The sequence below is a fragment of the Hakea prostrata genome, chromosome 2, assembly GCF_041222555.1.
Source record: "Hakea prostrata isolate BN-2017 chromosome 2, UWA_Hpros_2, whole genome shotgun sequence".
NCBI lineage: Eukaryota > Viridiplantae > Streptophyta > Magnoliopsida > Proteales > Proteaceae > Hakea > Hakea prostrata.
The window spans coordinates 53,501,283-53,514,561 of record NC_142601.1 but is presented as its reverse complement, the minus strand read 5'-3'; the positions used below and the strand labels follow the sequence as shown (position 1 = coordinate 53,514,561).

At 39.7% G+C, this 13,279-nt stretch overlaps 1 protein-coding gene across 1 annotated transcript in view; it reads right to left on the bottom strand.

Moving 5' to 3' along the window:
- Positions 1 to 13,279, bottom strand: part of LOC149024882 (protease Do-like 7) — a 118,347-nt gene that overhangs the window by 22,366 nt on the left and 82,702 nt on the right.

Sequence of the window (13,279 nt, the reverse complement as noted above, 5' to 3'; positions counted from 1 at the left end):
GGGAGCTATTTCTTTCATAACTAATTGTTTCAGAGACTGATTTTGGAAGAGGTAGCATACCAGACTTGCCAACATATTTTCCAAAAAGGACACAAAATTTTGAAGCTAAATTTCGAGATTCTTAACATACTGATGCTGCCCCCCCAAAAAAAGTTTATTGGAAACCTTTTTAATTTAGGAAAAAGGTATTTCAATACTAATTCTGTTCAACATCTAGATTCTGGTAGAAAATTTTCAAGAATACGAGAGATGTGCATGCAAATTTTGCCCTGAGCCTGAACGGGGTCTAGGCTCAGAATCCTAGCCCTAAGCAGATCAAGGCTGGAATGTTCTAGCCCTCAATTGGCGTCAAGGTTGAGCATTTAACCTAGTCCACACAGCCCAACCACCCCGTAGGATATTTCGGGTAAATGTAAGGCAACAATATGGAACTATAGATTGCTGTATCATGGTTGTGGTAAGATCAGGGTTAGGGTTAGTGCTGAGACTTCAACTGTAATGCCCCAAATTAAATTCATTATTTTAATAATATGTGGTGTATGGTCTTGTTAGGCGCCAGTGGAAGAAAACTGGTAAAGCAAAGGCTAGGCTCATGAAAATAATAATATGTTTCAAATGAATATTTCATTATTATAAGGTTGCAAGTGGGACCCATAGACTGAACCAGACCTAGATTTGCTACTTGTTCAAATCAACTCTGATTAATTGTTAATTGTGGTTTAGTTGTTCCAATTAGTAAATGGAGGAATCCAATTGGAAAATATTCTTCTTTGAGGGTTGTGGTTTGACCTCAATTAAGTGGGTTCTTTAAAAGTTAATTAGAGACTTCATCTGGGTTTAATTGAATGGTATGATTTGGTTCAAATTAATGGAGTATTGATTTTGGGCTTGGTTGATTGAAATTGAACCAGGCTGTTTAAGAGAGTCATCTCAGCCCACTAACCCAAAAGCACATTTCATCTCAAACCATGGAAAAAAATTCAAGCAATATGGTCGAAATATCGCTTGAAACGTCTGCAAAATCTGAAATCGAAATGAAATGCATGTACAGGCACACGAAATGTCAGATATCGTTTTGCATCGACCAATATAGTCAAAATTTCGGCCCGATATGGTATCGGGCCGAAATGAGACCTGCGCAGCTTATAAAATACCCAAACCGAGCCATTTTTCGACCTATTGAGCACATATCGTCATTTCGAGTGATATTGCCCTGTGCATTTCGATTTGTTTTTGACTTTTTTTTTGTGATTTCTCTTGCTTTCATCCCCTTTTACACCTAATTTCTACAACTCAATTTCCTTCAAACACTTGATTTGCTCCTCCATTTATGCATTTTTTGAAATCTTGCAAGGTGAGTAACCAACTTCCTCATTTTTTTATTTTTGTTTCATTTGTGCCTTAAATCATGTTAGATTGCTTCCAAATTTATGTATGTTTACTTTAGAGTGTTGATCTATGAATTTGTAGTGTCAAAATTATTTTTTGATTCTTCCTACTATTTTTTGATTTTTCTGTCATTAAAAATTATTTACTAAATTTTGCATATTGCTAAAGTTGTGTATGTATAGTACATGTATAAGCTTCAAATGAATGTATGTGAGAGTTGAGACACCATATTGCTGTGATGGTGTTGAATTAATTTTTTTTCCTGTTAATTATGTAATTTTACTGTATTTAATATATATTTAAATAATTAAAAAAATATATTTAAATATTAAAAAAAACTAATTTATTTCTGTTTTAAATTTAAAAATAGCAGAGTATTAGTTGAAGCATGTATGCAATTTTTGGAGCATTTTGTGGATATTTTTAAGATAGCTTGTGTGTATTTTATATATTTTAAAATTATTTATATATTAAAAAAATACTTATATAGTTATAAATACATATATTTTTTTATATTTAAAAATAGGAGGTTATTATTAGAAGCATGTATGTCATTTTTGGAGCATATTGTGGAGCTTTTTAAGATACTTAGTGTGTATTTCTTGTATCAGGCACTATCTTTTAAAGATGTCAGACATAGCTTGAGAACATGAGAGGCCACTGACAGTTGATAGGAGGAAGAGCAAGTGTAATTATTGTAAGAAACAAATAGGAGGAGGTGGGGCCACTAGATTGAAGTTGCATCTAGCTGGTGGCAACAGGGATGTAACAGGGTGCCCAAAGGTGCCTGTAGAGGTCAAGAGGGCAATGGCCTCATATATTAGTGGTGGAAAGCAAAAGAGGAAAGAGAAGAGAACACAGAGGGATGAGTTCGAGGATGACTGCTTAGATGAGCTTCCAAATCTTGAGGATTATGGTATGGATGAGCCAGGAGAGTGTGAGCCTGATCCAGAGGCCGATCAGCTGAGGAGGGCGATGATGATGAGTATGGAGCAACAAAGGATTGATGACATGAGGAGACAGCAGAGGGGTCTGGGTTGTGGGTCCTTTACAGAGCCAGTAGGTATGGGAGGCACAGGTGGCTCCCAAGTCCCTATGAGGAGGACTCAGAGTGTGAGGCAGGAGGCTCCTATCCCACGGGCCCCTATAAGGGGTCGAGCTTCGTCAGCACATCCTACAAATCCGGATCTTGAGATTCTTCGCAATGATCCGGCCCTATTTGCGAGGCCTGAGCATAAACAGAGAAAGTTGAAGCACTTATTGGGGAGTGTGAAGGAGAAAGTGGGGATGGCTTTCTCCAAATGGGTGTATTACCATAGTATTCCAGAACATACAGCCCAGGGGCCCTACTACAAAGATATGATTGAGGAGATAGGCAAGGGGTTGGGATTGGTGTACAGGGCCCCACTCCATATAAGATATATAATATATATTTTCCTAAGCATAAAGTGGACTTAAATGAGTACATTAAGGGATTAAAGCCCATGGGAATCATTATGGAGTGACTGTGATGGCTGATGGTTGGACTGGTCCCACTAGATAGTCCATCATCAAATTCATGTTGAATTGTGATGGGAGGACAGTGTTCCTCAAGTCAGTAGATGCATCCGGTGAGAAGGATGCAAAATACATTTACAAATTATTAAAGCAAGTGGTGAAGGAGGTTGGAGTGGAAAATGTGATTCAAATTGTGATTGATAATGGCTCCAACTACAAGAAAGCTGGGTTGAAGATGCAGGAGAACTCCAGGTATCTAAACATATAGTATTAATTTTCATTACAAATATACATGTACACTTTATAACTTTGTATTGATGGCTTGATGCCTTGATGGATCGACAGATATAGGCTCTTTTGGACTCCTTGTGCTGCTCATTGCATTGACTTAATGTTGAAGGACATTGGAAAGGTCAAGCTTGTGAAGAAGACTGTGGAGCAAGCTCGACATGTTAGCACCTTCATATATAACCACACCTACGCATTAAGGATGATGAGGGACAAGTGTCAGGGTGAGTTAGTGAGGCCAGGCATAACCAGATTTGCTACTAATTGGATAGTACTGCAGAGCTTTGAGAGTAGGAAGACTGGCCTTAGGAGTATGTTTGCATAAGAGGAGTGGTTTAACTGGGAGGGTTCTTCATCAGTGGGAGGAAGGAGAGCACAGTTGACCATACTCGATGAGACTTTCTAGCAACAATGTGAGGATAGTGGTGAAGATGCTTGAGCTTGTGGTGAATGTGTTAAGGATGGTAGATCAACAGAGAAAACCTACTCTAGCACACATATTTGCTGCAGTAGAGAGGATGAAGCAGCAAGTTGCTCAGGTCCACCCACGCGGCAACAAGAAAGTCCTTCAAATCATCGACATTAGATGGGAGCCTATGTTGCAGCATCCACTGCATAAGGCTGGTGAGTTGTTAAGTCTAGTATTTAATTTAATTTTCATTATGTTATCATACTATTAAGCATTAACTATTCCCTTTTATGACATACTTTTTCTTACACATCATACTATTTAAATCCCAAGTACCATTACAAGGACAATCTTGGGATGAGGCAAGATTTGATGGATGCTGTCCAAACTGTAATGGAAAAGTTCGAACCGGATTCAACTAAACAAGCAGTCATTCTTATGGAGGTGAGATAATGATTTGAATCATTTGATATTCACAATTCACAGTTTTATACTAAGTCATTAACCTAGTAACTAGTTATTGTTTTTTCTTTTTATATATTAGATAAAGGCTTTTAAGGATGCCACTGGGAGCTTCGGTCGTGCTGGGGCCGTATCGGACAGGAAACCGCCCCTGCGGGTAAGTTCATTCATTTATTTCATTATACATTTAATTATTATATTTTATCTTTAATTTAGTTATTTAAGTATTAAAATTGACTTGGAGTCTATGTTTGTTGCAGTTGAGTGGTGGTTGCAATTTGGACGTGATTCACACCACTTGAGTAGGATTGCAAGCAAAGTGCTCTCCCAAACATGTTCTGCCACTGGTTGTGAGCGAAACTGGAGCACCTTCAGCCTTATTCACTCGAAAAGGCGCTACTGGTTGGGTAAAGCATCTAGAGGACCTTGTCTACATACACTATAATATGAGACTGAGAGAGGATCATATTAGACAGGGGATGGACAGAGAGAGTACCAATATCGAGTTGGCCGACATATTTGAGATGGATGATGATGATAACCCAGTAGTTGACTGGATCAGGGACAATGGAGAGGCATTGTTGGATGAGGAGGGAGGTCGTCCTAGTATACAGATTGCAGAGGAGATGGGGGCTGATGTGGAGGACTTCAAGGCCCAGGAGGGGAGGGCACATGCAGAGCCTGCCCGTCCCTTCGTGCCACACCCTAGTGCATCCACCCAGAGTGAGGATTTGATTGTCTGGTCCGACACTGAGGATGAGGTGACTCAGGCCTCCGACGATGACGACGATGGTGGTGATGATGACGATGGCGATGATGATGGCGATGGCGGTGATGATGGAGGGGATGAGGAGGGTGTGGGACCTCGTGATCAGGATTCAACTTATCTTAGGGACAGACCACCACCACCACCACCACCAAGACGTGAGAGTCAAGGGTGGGGAGGACGACCACCGAGATTCACAGGCGAGAGTCAGTTCACCCACGCGACACAGGATTCAGACCATATTGGAACTGCATCTCGAGGACAAAATGTTTCTTCTACATATTCGAAGAAGGGGAAGGGGAGACAGCGCGGCTGTAGCACAGAGGACACACCATCATATGAGTCCTACCGTCCACCCGATGCTGAGAGCTTGGTGGGATCTATGAGATCGATGAGCATTGATGATGCTAGAGACTCCTTCACCTCCAGAGGATCCGGATGGCATAGGCTTGTAGATTCCTCATATAATACTGTTGTGGGGAGTATTTGTTCTACCGAATCGACTTATGGTTATGGACCATATGGTGTCACTGTCCCTCCTGGCTATCAGATTCAGGGTCAGGCCAATCAGCCACTAGTGGAGCCTTATGGTTATGGAGCAGCCTATGGAGCTTATGGTGTCCCTCCCACTGTCACTTATTGGAGTCAACCACTAGGACCTTATTAGTATGGACCTTATCCTTCTCCTGAGAGCCAGGGTGCTCTTTCATTTGTTGACCAGATCTTCCACACTATTCCACAGCCACAAGGCCCACCACCACCAGTTCCTTTGGAGATTCACAACTTTCCACCGTCGGAGTGGGTGTGTGGGGGGGGGCGCGGCGCGGGCGGGGGGAAGACATAATCAAAAAGGCCAAACATGAGGGGGGGGGGGTGTGGTTGGTGTTTGTGGGGGCGCAAGGGGGGGGGGCCCGGGGGCGGGGCCCCCCCAACGCTGCCGGGGGGGGGGGCTCCCGGGTCCCCGCGAGATATCTCGCCTTTTTAGAAAGGCGAGACGAGATCTCGCCAATATCTCGGCGAGATCTCGCCAACGGGACTTTTTTGGCTGCTTTAGGGGCTTTTTAAAGCCCTGTCTCGCTCGAGAGAGGCATCTCTCGCCTCTCTCTCTCCTCTATCTCGCTGGAAGCCCATATTTGGCCGGAAAACTTCATTTTTGGCCGGAATTTTGCCGGAATTTGTTGGGATTCAACATAGCAACATCATCAACTCATCTACAACAACAAATTGAAGCATATTTGTAGTGATTCAAGCATATTTCAAGGGATCTTCAAGAAATGTAAGATTTCCCCCAAATTTGATTTTTTTTCAAATACAAGGTTCTACAATGATTGTATGAGTGTGATATAAATATATGTTGATGTTCAAGCTTAGATCTACACTTTCATGGAAAAAAATTTAATTTTCTGTTATTAATTTTTTTTTTGAATTTTCGTATTTAAAAAATATATTATCTAAAAAATTAAAATTAAAGATTATAAATAAATATGATATGAATGTGATTATTATTTATGTTAAACTACATTTAGAGGGCTACAATCTCATGTATTAATATTTTGATTATCATGCTTGCTGTATTTTTTTTAATTTAAATAATTAAATAAAATAATTATGAAAAATAATATTTTATTAAAAAATTATCTCTTTTTTTTTTTTTTTTTTTTTTATGATGCTTATATTATGTAGTTTATTTTAAAAATACAAACATGTCTTATTGAGCATTGTATATATGTTATCTTAGAACAAAGTGTGTGTTTTGTTGTTTTATAAATTATTTTTACATAAAATAATTATAAAAAATAATATGTTATTAAAAATTTATCTGTTTTTTTTTTTTTTAAATGATGCTCATATTATGTAGTTTATTTTAAAAATACTAACATGTTTGTTTGAGCAGTGTATATATGTTATCTTAGAACAAAGTGTGTGTTTTGTTGTTTTATAAATTGTTTTTACATGTTTTTATGTATCTAAAAATTATTCTAATGATTATTTGGGAATATTCATGATTCATGTATGTATTTCAGACTTTCAGTGCTGTACATTTGAATCTTAAATGGCAACTAGTGGGAGTGGCGGCACCGGTAGTGGGACTCGGGACATTGCTTGGCAACATGGGGATCCACCGATCACCGACAAGAAGAAATCCCGATGCAAGTATTGCCTCAAGACTTTGAATTCTGGTGGTTCAACCAGATTAAAGCAACATTTGGCTGGTGGTTATAAAGATGTTGCCAAGTGTCCCAGGGTTCCTTATGAAGTCCAAAAAACAATTGCAGCAACTTTAAGGGGAGGGAAACAAAAAAAGGAAGAGATGGCACAAAAGCAAAGGGAATTTGAGGATATAGTGCTATCTAGACCTACTCTTGATGTTGATGAGGAATCAAGCGATGATGAAGAGAGGAGGAGGGTTATGGGTGTTGAGTCACGAGCCGAATGGAGACAGATGAAGGCTGCAATGGAAGCTAGCAGATAGTCCTTACATGCTGATAGTGTGAGGCAATATGAACAAACAAGGGGAGCAGGTGGTTCGGGGTCAGGGGCATCCATGCCACCTAGACATAGTTTTCAGGGAACTGAGACTGAGAGGACCGAAAGGAGGAGGAGGAAGACTACACATTATGATTCCACATTTGACCAAGACCCCTCCCTCTTCAACCAACAAGACATCTATCAAAGAAGCATTCCCTATATGTTTGCTTTGGAGGTAGAGAAGGCGAGAGGGAGGAGGAAGCTAGGTTATCAATCAGCAAATTCATGCTCTATAACAACATTGCACCCAATGTAGCCAAAACACCATACTATCAGGGGATGATCAATGCAGTTGCTAGGGCAGGTGTAGGGGTTAAAGGCCCAACAGCTTGGGAAGTAATGAATAAATATTTACCCAAGGTAAAGCAGGAGGTGGATGAATACATTGAATCATTAAAAGAACAATGGAGTACATATGGTGTTACTGTGATGGCTGATGGATGGACTGGTCCTACTAGACAGTCCATCATTAATTTCATGGTGAGCTGCAATGGAAAGACATCCTTCCTCAAGTCAGTGGATGCCTCAGATAAGATCAAAGATGCTGACTACCTTTACAAGCTTCTTAGGGAGGTGGTCCTCGAGGTAGGGCCAAAGAATGTTGTCCAAATTGTCACAGATAATGGTGCAAACTTCAAAAAAGCTGGTGAAATGTTGATGAGGAAGAAGAGCAGCAGGATCCACCTCTTTTGGACACCATGTGCTGCTCATTCGATTGATCTTATGTTGAAGGACTTGGGGAAAAGAAAGTCAATCAGTACTGTGGTTGAGAGGGCTAGAAGGGTAAGTAATTTTATTTATAACCATGGTTATGTGCTGAAGATGATGAGGAACCATCTGTAAGGGTGATCTAGTCGCACTGGATTGACTAGATTCGCCACCAACTATGTAGCTCTGAAAAGCTTCCAGAAGAAAGTGGTGGGTCTTCGGCACATGTTTGCAAGTGAGGAGTGGTTTGGTTGGCGTGGATCTAGCCATCCTGATGCAGTACTAGCCCAACAAACCATTGCTGATGATTCCTTTTGGAGGCAGCTGAATAGGACACTGGGCATTATAGAGCCTATTGTGTTTGTTTTAAGGATGGTGGATTCGGAGAAGAAGCCCACAATGCCCCACATATATGCTGCCCTCCAGCAAATGAAAGAGTTGGTTAGAGCTGCTGCCCCTAGCACCTTCAAATCCTACGAGAGGATCATCGATAATAGATGGGAGATGCACTTGATGCATCCTTTGCACTTGGCTGGTGAGTCACTTTTAAGTCTTTAAGTTTTTGTTGTATACTTTAATTTAAATTCTTTATTTGTTATAACTTATAACTTATAATTTATAAACAAGTAAGTTAGTAAACAACCAAATCACTAAGTCACTAACCAAATTTTTTATTTCCACAATGCAAGCTTACTACCTCAACCCAAAGTACCATTACAAGAATGATCTCGGGGCTTGATGTAAAGTTGATGATCATGGTGCAAGAGGTGGTGGAGAAGCTTGTGTCAAATCCCATCATGCAAGGGACAATTAATGGAGAGGTGAGAACTTATTCAATTGTTTCTTCAACTTCTTGCATTAGTGCATTAAGCATATACATAATACAATAATTGAAGAATTGGTGTACAGATCAGGGAGTTCAGGGATGCCTCTGGGAGTTTTGGAAAGCCTTCTGCAGTTGCAACTAGGAAAAAAACTGATCCTGGTAAATAGTTCACTACTCTATAAGTCATTAAGTCTATAAGTCTATAGACTATAAGTCTATAACTTTATAAATGATAACTGATAAGTTATATAAATATAAAGATTTGCTTGCCTAATGCATTCTTATTTTTGGTTATGCAGCTGACTGGTGGTTTCTATATGGAATTAGTGCGCCAAATCTCAGGGACATAGCAATTAAAGTACTCTCACAGACTTGCTCATCCTCTGGTTGCGAGAGGAACTGGAGCACCTTCTCGCTCATCCATAGTAAGGTACGGAACAGATTGGGGAGTAAGAGGCTCGAGAACTTGGTGTATGTGCATTACAACATGAGATTGAGAGTAGGGCACATACAAGATAATATAGATGACGACAATCGTGAACCGATTGAGTTGACTGATATATTCCACGAGCCCCCCAGAAGATGAGGAAGATGATGTCATATATTAGTGGGTTAGGGATCGAGGTGGCCCAAAGGCTGGATGGGCCGGAAGGGCAGCCTGATCCTACCATTGCTGCTGCTGTGGGCCCAGATGCTGTGGCTGAGCACCTATCTTCTGATGAGGGTCAGGCTGCTGTAGCGGCATCAGAAGGATCAGCTGTACCATTTGTGGAGCCACCTGGTCGACTTCAAACAACTGAGGTGACAACTAGTAGTGGGGATTCAGATGATGATGCCGATGATACCACTCATACCAGACGGCCAAGTGGCCCAAATCAGACATCGAGTTCGAGTCATGGAGGCAGTCAGGCTGGTCGTGTTTCTGGTGGAAGTCAACGTCAACAAAGGGAGTCACCTGACTCACCTCCACCAGGTCCGAGTCATCCGACACATGTGAGCCACAGTTCCCCTATCTCTCGGACTTATAGTAGGAGTCGGAAGAGCAGATCAAAGCAAGGGCAGGGGCAACCGAATGATGATGCGAGCATGCATGATCTTGAATTGAACATGGGAAGCATGAGCCTAGATCAAAGTGATTCACAACAGCAGAGCCTGTCATCGGGGTACCAATACGGGGATCACAAAGACCGGGTCGATTACAAAGGGTATTCTTCTTATGGAGGTCATACTATTCCTCAAGACCCTTCACCCGGAGAGTATGCATATGGGAGTGAAGGTGGGTTGTTAAATGAGTGGTTTAGAAACCCGTACCCAAATACTCAACAACTATATGAACAACAACAACAACAATGGCTCTTTCACCCACCCACGATTGACGGTTATCCCGCATCGCTATTCCTCCAAAGATTCCGACATGCAAACATATAATGATCATATAAACCGATATGTGACATACTTCAGTGATCAATTGACTTGGGAGTCATATGTGGCCACCGTTCAGAATCAATTGATGCGGAATGTTGAGTGATACTCTTAGTCTTGTAACTTGTAAGTTGTAAGTTGTAATCTTCTTAATTCTTATGGAGTTATGGTTGTAAAATTTTGAAGACATTTAAGTGTTTAACAATTTATTACTTTGAATCTTTGATAGTTTGAAGTTTGAACTTTGATCACTTGTTGACTTGATTCTTGAATACTTGATGTGTAATGTTATTGTATATTTGTATTTGATACTTGATGGTTGATAAATGATAACTCATTAACTTGAAGTCTTGAATTACTTGATATCTTTACATAATTACATTACATGTTGTCTCTAACTCTCTAAGACTCTAACTCTATATCTATAATCTCTATTCTCTAAGACTCTAACTTTGCATTTCACAGAATTTCGGTTTTACACATAGGGTCGACGTAGGAGACATAGTTAGGGTTATTTTCTCACAAATCTAAGGCCACCAATGTGTTCAAAAGGCCTTAAATAGGCTAAATACCAAGTTTCAGCCCAACCAGAGCCCTAAAACTCACCGAGATGGGCTACCGAGACTACCGCCAATTTTTTGGCATATCTCGACCGAGATCTCGCCATCTCGGTCGAGATCTCGGTATTTCTGAGTGGCGAGATCTCGCTCGAGAGCGAGATCTCCCCCCCCCCTCCCCATTATTAATAAAACCCCCCCCCCCCCCCTCACTATTTTTATATTATTTTTATTTTTTTTTGTTTTTCTTTTTGTTTTTTTTTTTTATACTAGTAGTTCTATAGTGTTTATTATGCTTGAAATAGGTACTAAGCAAAAATCCAAATCAATTTGAGTGCATTTGAGGCTCGAAATTGAGTTTTCAAGAGTTAGATAAAAAAGTGTCCAGTTTCGGTCGAAATTTTGACCGAATCATGGAAATTTCAATGTTGAAAAAGGTTGAAATTTCCATTTCGATTGATATTTTTTCCTTGTAAACTCAACCTAAGTGAGGAAAATGACAAGGAGAAGAGAGAAGGAAGTATGAAGGATGGTGCATTTTCTTGATCTTGAGCTAATTTGATGATTTAAGAGAGGATCTAAGCTAATCTGACAAAAAAATTTAGTTGGACTATACGGAGCTGAGACTCTGTACTTGAATTGGATTTTCTAGTAAAGTTGGGATTCATCTACAGGTAAGGATTGTAATCTTATTTTGTAGTTAAATTATTGCAAAAAGGTACCATCTCTATCAAAAAGCTTCTTTAGATTACAATGCAAGACTCCTGCAGGAAATATTGCTGGCCCACCTAAGGACAATTTAGCAATGGTGGCTAGTCGCGGGCAAGGGTTCCCACCTAAAGGTAGAGGAGCCTCAGTCTGTGGACGTGGTAGGGGAAGAAATTCATCTTACTATAGGGGAAGAAATTCATCTTACTTTGAAAGAGCATTAAGGACATGTACTCACTGTGGCAAACAAAATCATACTGAAGAAACATGTTGGGCAAAGCATGTAGACCAGATTGGGCAGACAATCTCAACAATCACTGTCAATCTCAACAATCACTGTCGGTCTCAAGCTGCAAACATCGTTGAAGCACCTTCAAGTTCAAATCCAAGTAATTTGGCTACTAAAGATGAGATAACTCAGATTCTTCAATGCCTTCAACAAATTGAAACCTCTCTTCAACCTACCTCAACTGCGACATTGGCAGACTCAAGTAACCTTGTTTTCCTTTCTTCAAGTCCTAATTCATGGTTGATAGACTCTCATATGATAGGAAATTCCAATCCACTTTCTAACTACAAAAAAATTTCTTCACCCCTTATATTGGCAAATGGCACTACCATATCTGCCACGGGAATTGGAGATGTATCTCCTTGTCCCAATTTCACCTTAAAATCTGTACTCTTCATACCTAATTTTCCTATCAACCTTTCATCTAGTAAGCTTTCCTGTGACTTTAATTTCATTGTTGTTTTTAATTGAGCTTTCGGTGAGTTTCAAGAGAACGGGACAAGAAGAACAATTTGTTTAGGACATGAATGAGATAGCTGCTAATTTTGTGTTAGAATCAAGCGCCCTACAATGGCATAGACGTTTAGGTCACTTATCTTAATCAAAACTTAGAATTGTAGTTCCATCTTGCAAAGATCTTACATCTTTTGAATGCGAAGCCTGCGAATTAGGAAAACACCATAGAACTTCCTTTCCTTCGTCAGTTTCTAGAAGTCCAAATTTTTTTGATATAGTGCATTTAGACATATGGGGTCCTTGTAAGATTTCAAATTGATTCAGTTATGAATATTTTGTGACTTTTGTTGATGATCATTTTCGAATGACATGGTTATACTTACTAAAATCCAAATCTGAATTTATAGTGATTTTTCAACAATTTTTTTTAAAAAAATTCAAACACAATTTGTCAAAACAATTAAATTTTTTTTCAATCAAATAATACTCTAGAGTATACCAAGAATGAAATTTATGTGTTCTGTGCTTCAAAAGGGACCATCCCTCAGACAAGTTGCTCAAACACTCCACAACAAAATGGAGTTGCCGAGTGGAAAAACCAACACCTCTTAGAGGTTACATGATCACTTTTGCAGCACATGAACGTTTCTAGAAGGTTTTGGTGTGATGCTATGTTAACCTCCTTATATTGATTAATCGCATACCCTCATCAGTTGTTCAAAACAAGATCCCCTTTCAAGTGGTTTATCAAGATCATCCCTTGTTTAGTCTCTCACCTCAAATTTTTGGGTGCATTTGTTTTGCCCATACTTTTCATCCATCAGTTAAACTGAGTCCTCGGGCTATCAAATGTATATTTTTAGGTTACTCTAAAACCCAAAAAGATTATAAGTGTTTTGACCCTATTACTTGTAGTCAATATGTTTCTGTAGATGTCAGCTTTTTCAAAAATGCTCCAAATTATTATTCCCAA